The 11,117-nt window shown below is 47.7% G+C and overlaps 1 non-coding gene and 1 pseudogene across 1 annotated transcript; one reads left to right on the forward strand and one right to left on the reverse strand.

The window, feature by feature from the left end:
- The first annotated feature begins 574 nt into the window (after positions 1-574).
- On the forward strand, positions 575-1,959 carry LOC123059273 (chitinase CLP-like; annotated as a pseudogene).
- A 5,955-nt stretch (positions 1,960-7,914) lies between these two features.
- On the reverse strand, positions 7,915-7,988 carry TRNAR-UCG (transfer RNA arginine (anticodon UCG)). The gene has a single exon. It is a non-coding gene; the product is annotated as a tRNA-Arg (tRNA).
- Between the last annotated feature and the right edge of the window lie 3,129 nt (positions 7,989-11,117).

The following is an 11,117-nucleotide window of genomic DNA, read 5'->3' on the forward strand; positions in this document are numbered from 1 at the left end:
TAAGAAAATAAAAAAGCAGAAAAAAGAGTGGCAAACAAACTGGAGATAGTTGCACTATTTTTTACCGCCTTTGATATACGAACAACACAAAAGAACACGTGTGAGAATGTTGTGTACACATAAAATAATGTTGTAAAGTTTCCCTAGTCGGTGGCCCACCAAATTTTACTCGCGGCAGGAGAGAAGTGCTCGTAGTCAATTTCTAGCAGCCCTGCTTTTGCTCGGCCGCCGCACATAGGAAGCGGCGAGAAAACCTAAAAAAGAAGGAAGCGAGAAAGGAAAAGGAAAATCTTGTCGGTAATGGACTCCACACAGGTGGACGCGGGTAGTCCATTTTTGCGCGCCACTGGTGGGATCCAAGCGGCAGAGCGGTACACGTAGAGCCATTTGTGCGCGCCACTAGTCAATTTCTGCAGAGCCATTTGTGAGTACCATCCAAGCTGTAGGGTCGGCATGGTTTGTCTACGCACATTGCATGTGCATGCATATCTTCCCGCGTAGGGTCGCCAGTGAATCTGGTGTGCAGAGATCGCACTTGCTCCTGTCCAGAACCCACGCTATATAATGAGACGCACACGCGTCGATCCAGACATCCACTTCACACACTCGCAAACAATTACACGCTCCATCTGTGCAAGAAAGATGCCACCAGTGCTCCTCCTCGTCCTGGCCGCCTCGCTCGTGGCGCTGCCGTCGTGCCAAAGCCTTCCGGTGCTCGCTCCGGTCACCAAGGACCCCGCCACTTCCCTCTACACAATCCCCTTCCACGACGGCGCCAGCCTCGTCCTCGACGTCGCCGGCCCGCTCGTCTGGTCCACGTGCGAGGGCGGCCAGTCGCCGGCGGAGATCCCGTGCAGCAGCCCCACCTGCCTCCTCGCCAACGCCTACCCCGCCCCGGGCTGCCCCGCGCCCAGCTGCGGCAGCGACAGGCACGACAAGCCGTGCACGGCGTACCCATCCAACCCGGTCACAGGCGCGTGCGCCGCCGGGAGCCTCTTCCACACCAGGTTCGCAGCCAACACCACCGACGGGAACAAGCCGGTGAGCGAGGTGAACGTCGGGGTCCTGGCGGCGTGCGCGCCGAGCAAGCTCCTGGCGTCGCTGCCCCGGGGCTCCACGGGCGTGGCCGGGCTCGCGGCCTCCGGCCTGGCGCTGCCGGCGCAGGTGGCGTCCGCGCAGAAGGTCGCCAACAGGTTCCTCCTTTGCCTCCCCACCGGCGGCCCTGGCGTGGCCATCTTTGGCGGCGGCCCGGTCCCGTGGCCGCAATTCACGCAGTCGATGCCGTACACGCCGCTCGTCACCAAGGGCGGCAGCCCCGCACACTACATCTCGGCCAGGTTCATCGAAGTGGGGGACACCCGCGTCCCTGTATCGGAGGGCGCGCTCGCCACCGGCGGCGTGATGCTCAGCACGAGGCTTCCCTACGCCTTGCTCCGCCCCGACGTGTACCGCCCGTTGGTGGACACGTTCACCAAGGCCTGGCGGCGCAGCCTGCCAACGGAGCGCCCGTGGCGCGCGCAGTGAAGCCTGTGGCGCCGTTCGGGGTGTGCTACGACACGAAGACGCTGGGCAACAACCTCGGCGGGTACTCGGTGCCCAACGTCCAGCTGGCGCTCGATGGCGGGAGTGACACGTGGACGATGACCGGGAAGAACTCGATGGTGGACGTCAAGCCGGGGACGGCGTGCGTTGTGTTCGTGGAGATGAAGGGGGTGGAGGCCGGCGACGGCAGGGCGCCGGCGGTGATCCTCGGAGGAGCCCAGATGGAGGACTTCGTGCTCGACATCGACATGGAGAAGAAGCGGCTCGGGTTTAGCAGGCTGCCGCATTTTACGGGTTGCGGCGGCCTGTAATAATAAGTCTGTTTAACGACAGTGTATTCGTCGACTACTACGTGTAATAAATAAGGGAAACACCTTCCACCAGTGGTATGAATCGTATGATAAGAAGCAGTCATCAGACCTATCGGCGTCCGTCGATTCTGGTTGAATCTCACGGTCAAGATACCTCTTATCCGGTCGCCCTTTAAAAAAAATAAGTTAAATACACTACAGGTGTTCTAACTTGTCCGACGCGGTTAGTTTGGTGCCTAAACTTGAAAAATACACAAAAATGGTGTCGTAATTTATCTGGGCGTTCAAATACGGTGCCTCTGGACATATGCCGCCGTATCGAGTGACCGTGTGGCATGCCAGCGTGTTGCCGGGCCACATGTCAGTGGTTGCAGGCGCGACGCGTGCTGTTTTTTACAGGAATGACCCCATATTTTAATTAATTCTCACGAAAAATACCTCTTGATTTTAATTAATACTCACAAAAAATAACAGAAAGCGAGCGTGCAGGGAATTCGAACATGGAATATCCTTGTTGCCTGACAATCGAGCGGACCAGACGGCCACGGTCTGGTTTGCTCTTAATTGTCAGCCAACAATTTATATAGATGATTGCACGTATCGCTCTGCACATGCTTCTACTGGAGTAATTTTATTTCTATTTATTTCCAAGTTACTATCTTATTTTTCTTCGGGTGAAGTTTCTGTTTAGTTTTCATGATACATAAATTTTTCCATATGAAAAAATAGAATAATTGTTAATATGAAATTTTGTTTATTTTATATCTCTATTCTATTTCCATCACTGTGTACTTTGAAGAGATAAAAATGATTTTTTTTCTAAAATTGATGTGGAATTAAAAAGTTGAACTTATATTAAAAACACAGTGGAGAATTTTTCTGAAATAAACATTCACGTTCACATTCATTTTCATATTATTTTAGAAAATGCTCACCATGTTTCTTGAAAATGTTGAATGCATATTAAAATAATATTGTGTAATATTATTCTTAAATTTCTACAAACCCGCTTAACATGTTAGTACAGTTCTAGAAATTATTATTGACACACAATAATATTTAATACATGTTGAACAGTTTTTAAAATACAATATTGTCAATTTTAAATAATTGTTTATTTAAAAAATAGAATGAAGATACACAATAATTGTTCGTGCTTATGGTCCTCAATGAGGATGCATAAATTTACACAATAACTTTTAATATACGTTCAACTTTTTTGTCCACATTAATTTTAGAAAAAATCATGTTTATCTCATCAAGGTACACAATAATGAAAATAGAATAAAGATGTAAAATAAAAAATAATTGCATATTGATAATTATTTTATTTTTCATATGGGAAAATTTATGTATCATGAAAATTAAACAGAAACTTTGCTCAAAAAAACCCAAAGCAGTACTTGAAAAAAACTGTAGAAAACATGGGCAAAGCGATACATGGAATCGTGCATATAAGTTGCTAGCTAACCTTTCAACGTAAACCAAAGTGTGGCCTCTTGATGTGCCTGTTTGATAGGCAACCAACAGGTCCGTTGTTCGAATTCTCTTCATGCCAACTTGTGTTTATATTTTTGTGAGAATTAATTAAAGTATAGGCGCGTTTCGGTAGAAAAAACAGTGTGCATGCAGTGTCTGTAACGATTTTTCCAAGAATTAACTAAAGTTTAGAGGCATTTCTGTAAAAAAAACTACGCACAACTCACAATGCGCCCGCAGCAACTGACATGTGGACCAGCGACACGATGGCATGCCACCCGGACACTTGATACGACGGCATACGCCCAGAGGCACCGTATTTGAACGACTAGACAAGTTACGACATCACTTTGTGTATTTTTCAAGTTTAAGCACCAAACTGACCGCACCGGACAAGTTATGGCACATGTGGTGTATTTAACTCAAAAAAAATCATGTCGTTCGTAATGATCCGCATTCGCCGCCCATAACCCCCTCCAAAATCTCCTGCACGAATATCCCTCCGAGGCTCCGACTCTCGCCCCTTCTTATTTCTTGCCTCACGCACCTCCCTAATCTCGCCGCCAACTGCACCGACCCTGTCCTATGCGATTGCTTCCCCCATTGCATGCTTCATCCATGCATCCTCGTCGACCAAACCAGGCACCTCATTGCCCAGATTCATTCTTCTCCTCCTCCCCATCGATGCGGCCTCAGTTCATGTAGCAGTAGGTGCACTACGCCATCACTAGGGCATTCCTAACCGATACCCTAACCTCCCCCCTCCCGGCGCGTCGTCTCCTCCGAGGCAACTCATGGGACAACCCTAGCCGCCATGTTTAGCCCTAACCCCTTCGCCGCCGCCAGAGGAGCCTATTGGTGCACCCGCGGGGCTCTGATGAAGGTGGCGGCGGGGATCTCGGTGGCTCCACCCCGTGTGAAGGGCCTTAGCGTCTGGGGCGGTGGTGCACGACATGGCCTGTGCGGCGGGCGGCGGCGGCGGGTGCAGGTGGGATGCCTTCCTGGCCGTGCGGGCAGCGTGAAGGCGGCGGGCGTCGTCTACTACGGCGGCCCCTCGCGGGTCAGTGTGCCATGGAGAAGAGGCGTCCTCAACTTTGAGAGCGTTGACCCATGCCACGTCAACAGAGGGCCCAACCGGCTGGCAAGAAAAATACATTGGTGGTCCTAGAAGTTTCTGGGCGGTGTCACTTTAGTCCTTCTTCTTTCAAACTGCATGTTTAGGTCCTAATTCTATAGTACGTGGCTCACCCGACGTCCTTTTCCGCATGATCATTCACATACCTGCTTGGTTGCGCGTTGACCCACGTCCATTTAGGGTCATTAGCAGATGAGGAACATTGCGTCGTTATCGTCCCGTAGCTATGTGATTTCCTCTACTCTGCCACAATCACTAGCTGTAGGCATTGATTTAGTTCGATTTGCACTGTTTTATTAGGTTCCTCAAACCTCTTGCTTTGATTTGGGGTTAGGCAGTAGGAGCTTGTGGAGGAGGCAGCGCTGCCGACGCTGCTGCAACGCTCCTCTTCGTCACACTCCTTTCCTTGTCGAGGAGCTTGATGCCCCAACCATGGTGACGAGAGAGAGAGAGAGAGAGAGATATGGTAGGGGTTGGGAAATGTCAAGAGGGAGGGTTACAAGGGGCTTTTTGTAAAAAAAACAGCAACCTGTTGGGGAACGTAGCATGTAATTTTAAAAAAATCCTACGCTCACGCAAGATCTATCTAGGAGATGCATAGCAACGAGAGGGAGAGAGTGTGTCCACGTACCCTCGTAGACCGAAAGCAGAAGCATTAGGTTAACGCGGTTGATGTAGTCGAACGTCTTCACGATCCAACCGGTCTTAGTACCGAACGTACGACACCTCCGTGTTCAGCACACGTTCAGCTCGATGACGTCCCTCGAACTCTTCATCCAGCAGAGGGGCGAGGGAGAGTGTCGTCAGCACGACGGTGTGGTGACAGTGATGTGATCCACGCAGGGCTTCTCCTAAGCACTATGACGCTATAACCGGAGGAGTAAACTATGGAGGGGGGCACCGCACACGGCTAACAGAACAATTGATGCGCCTTTGGGGTGCCCCTCGCACCCGTATATAAAGAGGGGAGGAGGAGGCCGGCGGCCAGGAGGGGCACACCACGGGGGGGGAGTCCTAGTAGGATTCGCCCCCCCCCCCCCTTTCCTTTCTTCCACCGGAGGGAAAAGGAAGGAGAGGGAGAGGGAAAGGGAAATGGGGGCTGTGCCCCTCCTCCTTGTCCTATTCGGACTCCCTAGGAGGGGGCGCGCGCCACCCCCCTCCTGCGGGCTTCCCTCTCTCTTCCTTAGGCCCATGTAGGCCCAACACTTCCCCGGGGGGTTCCAGTAACCCCTCGGCACTTCGGTAAAATGCCTGAACCACTCGAAATCATTCTCATGTCTGAATACTACCTTCCAATATATAAATCTTTACCTCTCGGCCATTTCGAGACTCCTCGTCATGTCCGTGATCTCATCCGGGACTCCGAACAAACTTCGGTCACCAAAACACATAACTCATAATACAAATCGTCATTGAACGTTAAGCGTGCGGACCCTACGGGTTCCAGAACTATGTAGACATGACCGACACACATCTCCAGTCAATAACCAATAGCGGAACTTGGATGCTCATATTGGTTCCTACATATTCTACGAAGATCTTTGTCGGTCAAACCGCAATAACAACATACGTTATTCCCTTTGTCATCGGTATGTTACTTGCCCGAGATTCGATCGTCGGTATCATCATACCTAGTTCAATCTCATTACCGGCAAGTCTCTTTACTCATTTCGTAGTGCATCATCCCGTAACTAACTCATTAGTCACATTGCTTGCAAGGCTTATAGTGATGTGCATTACCGAGAGGGCCCAGAGATACCTCTCCGATACTCGGAGGGACAAATCCTAATCTTGATCTATGGCAACCCAACAAACATCTTCGGAGACACATGTAGAGCATCTTTATAATCACCCAGTTACGTTGTGATGTTTGATAGCACACAAGGTGTTCCTCCGGTATTCGGGAGTTGCATAATCTCATAGTCGGAGGAATATGTATAAGTCATGAAGAAAGCAATGGCAATAAAACTTAACAATCATTATGCTAAGCTAACGGATGTGTCATGTCCATCACATCATTCTCCTAATGATGTGACCCCGTTCATCAAATGACAACACATGTCTATGGTTAGGAAACTTAACCATGTTTGATTAACAAGCTAGTCTAGTAGAGGCTTACTAGAGACACGGTGTTTTGTCTATGTATCCACACATGTATCAAGTTTTTGGTTAATACAATTCTAGTATGAATAATAAACATTTAGCATGATATAAGAAAATATAAAACAACAACTTTATTATTGCCTCTAGGGCATATTTCCTTCACAACCACAATGGCCTCTAAGTTGAAGTGGCCTGGGTCAACGCGTCACGCAAGCAGGTCAGTGAAAGATCATGCAAAAAAGGACCTCGCATGAATCACTTACTATAGAATTAGGATCTAAACATGGATTTTGAAAGATGTAGGAGTAAAGTGACACTACCGAGAAACTTTTAGGACCTCCGGTGTATTTTTCTCGCCTGGCGATTGGGCCCTCTGTCGACATGGCGTGGGTCAACGCGCCATGCGGGTAGGTCAACGAGCGCTCGTGAAAAAAAGGACCTCACATGAACCACTTACCAAAGAAGTAGGAGCTAAAGGTGCATTTTGGAAGAATTAGTACTAAAGTGACACCCCGACGAAACTTTTAGAACCTCCAATGCATTTAACTCTTCTTAGATCTGTTCGCTACATTTAAGTCATTCAATACATATCTACAAATTTAGTTATGTTGATAAAAATTTAAATTGTAAATGCATGAAAAAAAGAAACAGTTGAATTAAAAATTCATATTTGCGTTCTCGAGTCCATGTTTAGTCCTTATCAAAGATGAAAATGAATTCCAAACATGAGGGTACCAGGAGACGACCCCGAACATTAAGTTTTTTTTAGTTGTGAGAAATGCAAACGATGTCAGAAAAGAATGAAACTTGGCATGATGCCCCCATATCACACCTAGAGGCTAAGGCAAATGTCTGAGAAGGTTCTCAAAAATTGTTCCGTACATTATTTAGAAAGCGGACAATCTTCAAGGAAAGATCATGGTTTCGAGATGGAACATGTCATCTTTGAAGGCAAAGCGGCTGCTGCTTTATCCGCTGGCCTTGAATTTTTGCATGGCAGTGCACGGCCTAGCTCTCGGTGTATGTATCAATTCTTGAGTTCGTTGTTGACACGTTTTGTGCCTCTACGTGCCAGTTGCATCGTGTTACTCTCGGGCGCGTTCCCTCTTTGTAGAGAGGAGATATCGAGGAGAGACGAATACACACACATGCCAAGTTCATTTGTGCTGAGAGAGCGTGCCTCCAAAAGCAGTGCTCCTTTGAGGACATGATTATGCCCGTGTTTGCGTGAGTCAAACTGTTGAAAAAAAAGGGTACAACCTGTGGTCTAATAAGAGTTGTCTTTCCGTACTGTTTGTCCTGAAGAGATGTTTGACAGGAGAATGAAAAAAAGAAGGACAAACACGACCACAGTGGGAGTCGAACCCACGACCTTCTGATCCGAAGTCAGACGCGCTAATCCACTGCGCTATGCGGTCACTGTGCTGGCAAAATATCAACACAGCACTGACATCACGATTTATCAAGTTCAGAGTAAGGACGTACAAACAAAGATGGTCGAAAGCACAACACGTAATCCACTGCGCAAGGACGTACGGAACCAATGATCTCCAGGAGGTAGTAATAATTGCAAACCGTGCAACAGATAAATGCAATAAGGTATTCACAGATTTCAGGGGTCGGCAATACCATCCTGGTTACAACCAGAGTCCAGAAACACAGACAATCACCATTCACAGTGGTAGATGCAGTAGAAAACTGAATTATACTCCCTCCGTTCCAAAATATAGCGCGCCCACGCTTTTCGAGGTTCAACTTTGACCATAAATTTAACCCACAAGACCGACTGCGGCGGGATCAAAAATTATATAATTAAAATCTTTTTTTGAATACGAATTCATTGGTATAATTTTTTCGCCCGCCGCAGTCGGTCTTGTTGATTAAATTAATGGTCAAAGTTGAAGCACGGAAACCGAGGACGCGCTATATTTTGGAACGGAGGGAGTAACAGAATACTTCGTTGACTAGTCTGGAACTACGATGCAACATGTAAGTAATCAAATTTAAAAAGTTGTACCCCAAGGTGTTCTCCAAGGCAGCAAAGACAAAAATCCGCATCTTCTTATTGTCAGCTACAACAAAGGGTGCAAACAGGAAACACACTAAAAGTTGACTATTAAGGAAGACCACTTATCAAGCGGTCAAATCAATTCTCAAGTAAAGCAAGTAGTGATATGAGGCATAAAGATTGCTAAATAGTATCAAGTGCAGAGAAGACCATAAGGCGATTTGGAAAATATTTCAGGAGCAAAGTAAAATGACTTGGTAACTGTAGCATCAACACAACTAGTAGCCCCTTCAGCCCGAAAGTTTATCGAAACGAGAATCCCATTGTTAGATTGTGGAGCAAAATGAAGCCTTCTCAGGACGTTTGCTCTTTGAGCCGTCAGATTGGCCGTCCACAAAAATCCAGGCCGTTGGATTCTTGATGGATGGATGCGGGCTGTTGGATCGAAACTGATGTTACAACCAATGAATAGTGCTGCATCTTTCTTACTTCTGGGTTTTTTCCTTATCTCGCTGACTGGTGAGCCACGCCCTGGGTGGTCCACCACTCTCAGTGACTCTGGAGCCTTGTGCGACCGGTGCAAGTTCAAATGGGCGTGGGGTCATGCCACCACGTGTAAAATTGGGAGGCCCCCGAGGGAAATTTCATCGCTCCATGTTATTGCACTCGCGTGGCGCTTCGTGTGTGGCTTGTCATGCTTAGAAGCGAGAGAGTGATTGGAATCGGAGGAATCCTAGTCGACGGCATCGTTCCTCTGCCCTCCCTCTCTCAGGCCCGAGCTACCACCTCTCTGCGCCTCCCCACGGGATCCTATTGCCGACGACCGAGTCTTGGCGAGCACCCGACGATGGTCGATAAGGAGATCCAGCGCGAGTCGCTACCACACTTGAAACCTTGGCATGTCGGGAAGCTCTTTCACTAGCCCTAGACCTCATGGTGGGTAGACTTGCCGTTGCATGTGATTCAAAGACGGTGGTAGCGGACATCAGCAAGGGCACCGAACGAAGATATTCAGCCATTGTTAAAGAAATTGGGTTACGATTGAAAGAGTTTTGCACACGTGATATCAAATTTGAAGGCCGAGCTTCCAATTGGGAAGCACATAATTTAGGAATCGCCAACTGAAGAGACATAGGCGTGTGCGCGAAAGCCTCATACTGGGCCGGCCAAGGGCGTCACGTTGCAGGCGTAGGCTCCGCTAGTTGATGCCTGCGGGCTTCAACTAGGATCATACTATCTATCCAAACCCTCTTTCTGTTTTGGGGAGGTCCAACCTAGTTTCAAAATCCTTTGAAAAGAGAAATATAAGAGTCCTATTATAGTCAGACGAGGAGGTAGGCTTAGTTCCCGCTTGGTCATACTTGCTTCTAGCGGTCTATCGAGCATCAAGAGGTAGGGGAAAACTTGAATTTCATTATTAATCTCTTGGTTACCCTCTTTATGGAAGCACATAATTTTCTGTTTTCACCTCAATAGTGGAGGAAAGCAAAGATGCAAAAGATCGAACTATAGACGATGAATTCGAAGAACCTTGATGAAATATTTGAATTTACCACGGATCTTTCATGTCATACATGCTTCAAATTTTTCGATCTAATGTACTATGTTTGGTTTATCAATAGAGTCAGGTCATTTAAAGTATGAAAATTCCAAAGCCTTTGATTAATTTGTCATATGGTTTAATTCTAACCAATTTGGAAAATACTAAATACATTGGAATCCAATTGTAGGACCTTGAAATTATCATAGGATAGTAAGGGCATCTCCACACGGCGCCTCAAAACTCTCGGAAAGGCATCGCCCAGACACTTTTTTGCATCCAATGCAGTCCCCTAAACATCTGGGGACCAATCGGCATCTCCATTTTTATGCAAACCGGTAGCAAATCAGGCATAGCTTTGTGGGAGTCCGGACACCATGTGGGTGTCTTCTTGGCCCAATGTCAGTTGGATCATATGTACTCACAGCCCATGTGTTTTTTCCTCTAGGTCCACCTGGCCAACCTTTGCTATTTGGATTTTATGCTTATTCAAGTGATACGGTTCGATGGCCAGCTCCAGTATCGTGCCACAAAGTGGTCTGTGGATGGATAGTGTGTCTGTTTTAGGAGATAGCATTGGAGATGCCCTAAGCATGGCTAAGAGCGAGTATAGAGGGAGAAACAAATCCCCCTAAATGGTTCCACTTACACCATAGTCCTCCCAAAACAGAAAGCCTAGTGTGGCCTCACTCCCTTGCAACCGGGCAAAGCAGCATGGCAGACAACAGCAGTGGGGAAATTACTCATCGTTGGTCCCTACTTTGAAGGTATGTTGGCGCGGTTGCATGTTGTCTCATCATTCCCTTGTAGTGGTGGATTGGGTGGCTGCAGCGTGCCACCTCGGCTAGAGCCTTTGCTCCAGGTGGTCGTGATGCACCTTTTCTCCCTCACCTCGCCTCCTTGTCGTCAACCACGACCAGATCCAGTGCGACGACTATTTATTTAGGTCATTTTTGTTGCGCTTCTGCCCTCCATCATCCTTTTCGTTTCCCTTTGTTC

Source organism: Triticum aestivum, chromosome 3A (assembly GCF_018294505.1).
Source record: "Triticum aestivum cultivar Chinese Spring chromosome 3A, IWGSC CS RefSeq v2.1, whole genome shotgun sequence".
NCBI classification, from domain to species: Eukaryota; Viridiplantae; Streptophyta; class Magnoliopsida; order Poales; family Poaceae; genus Triticum; species Triticum aestivum.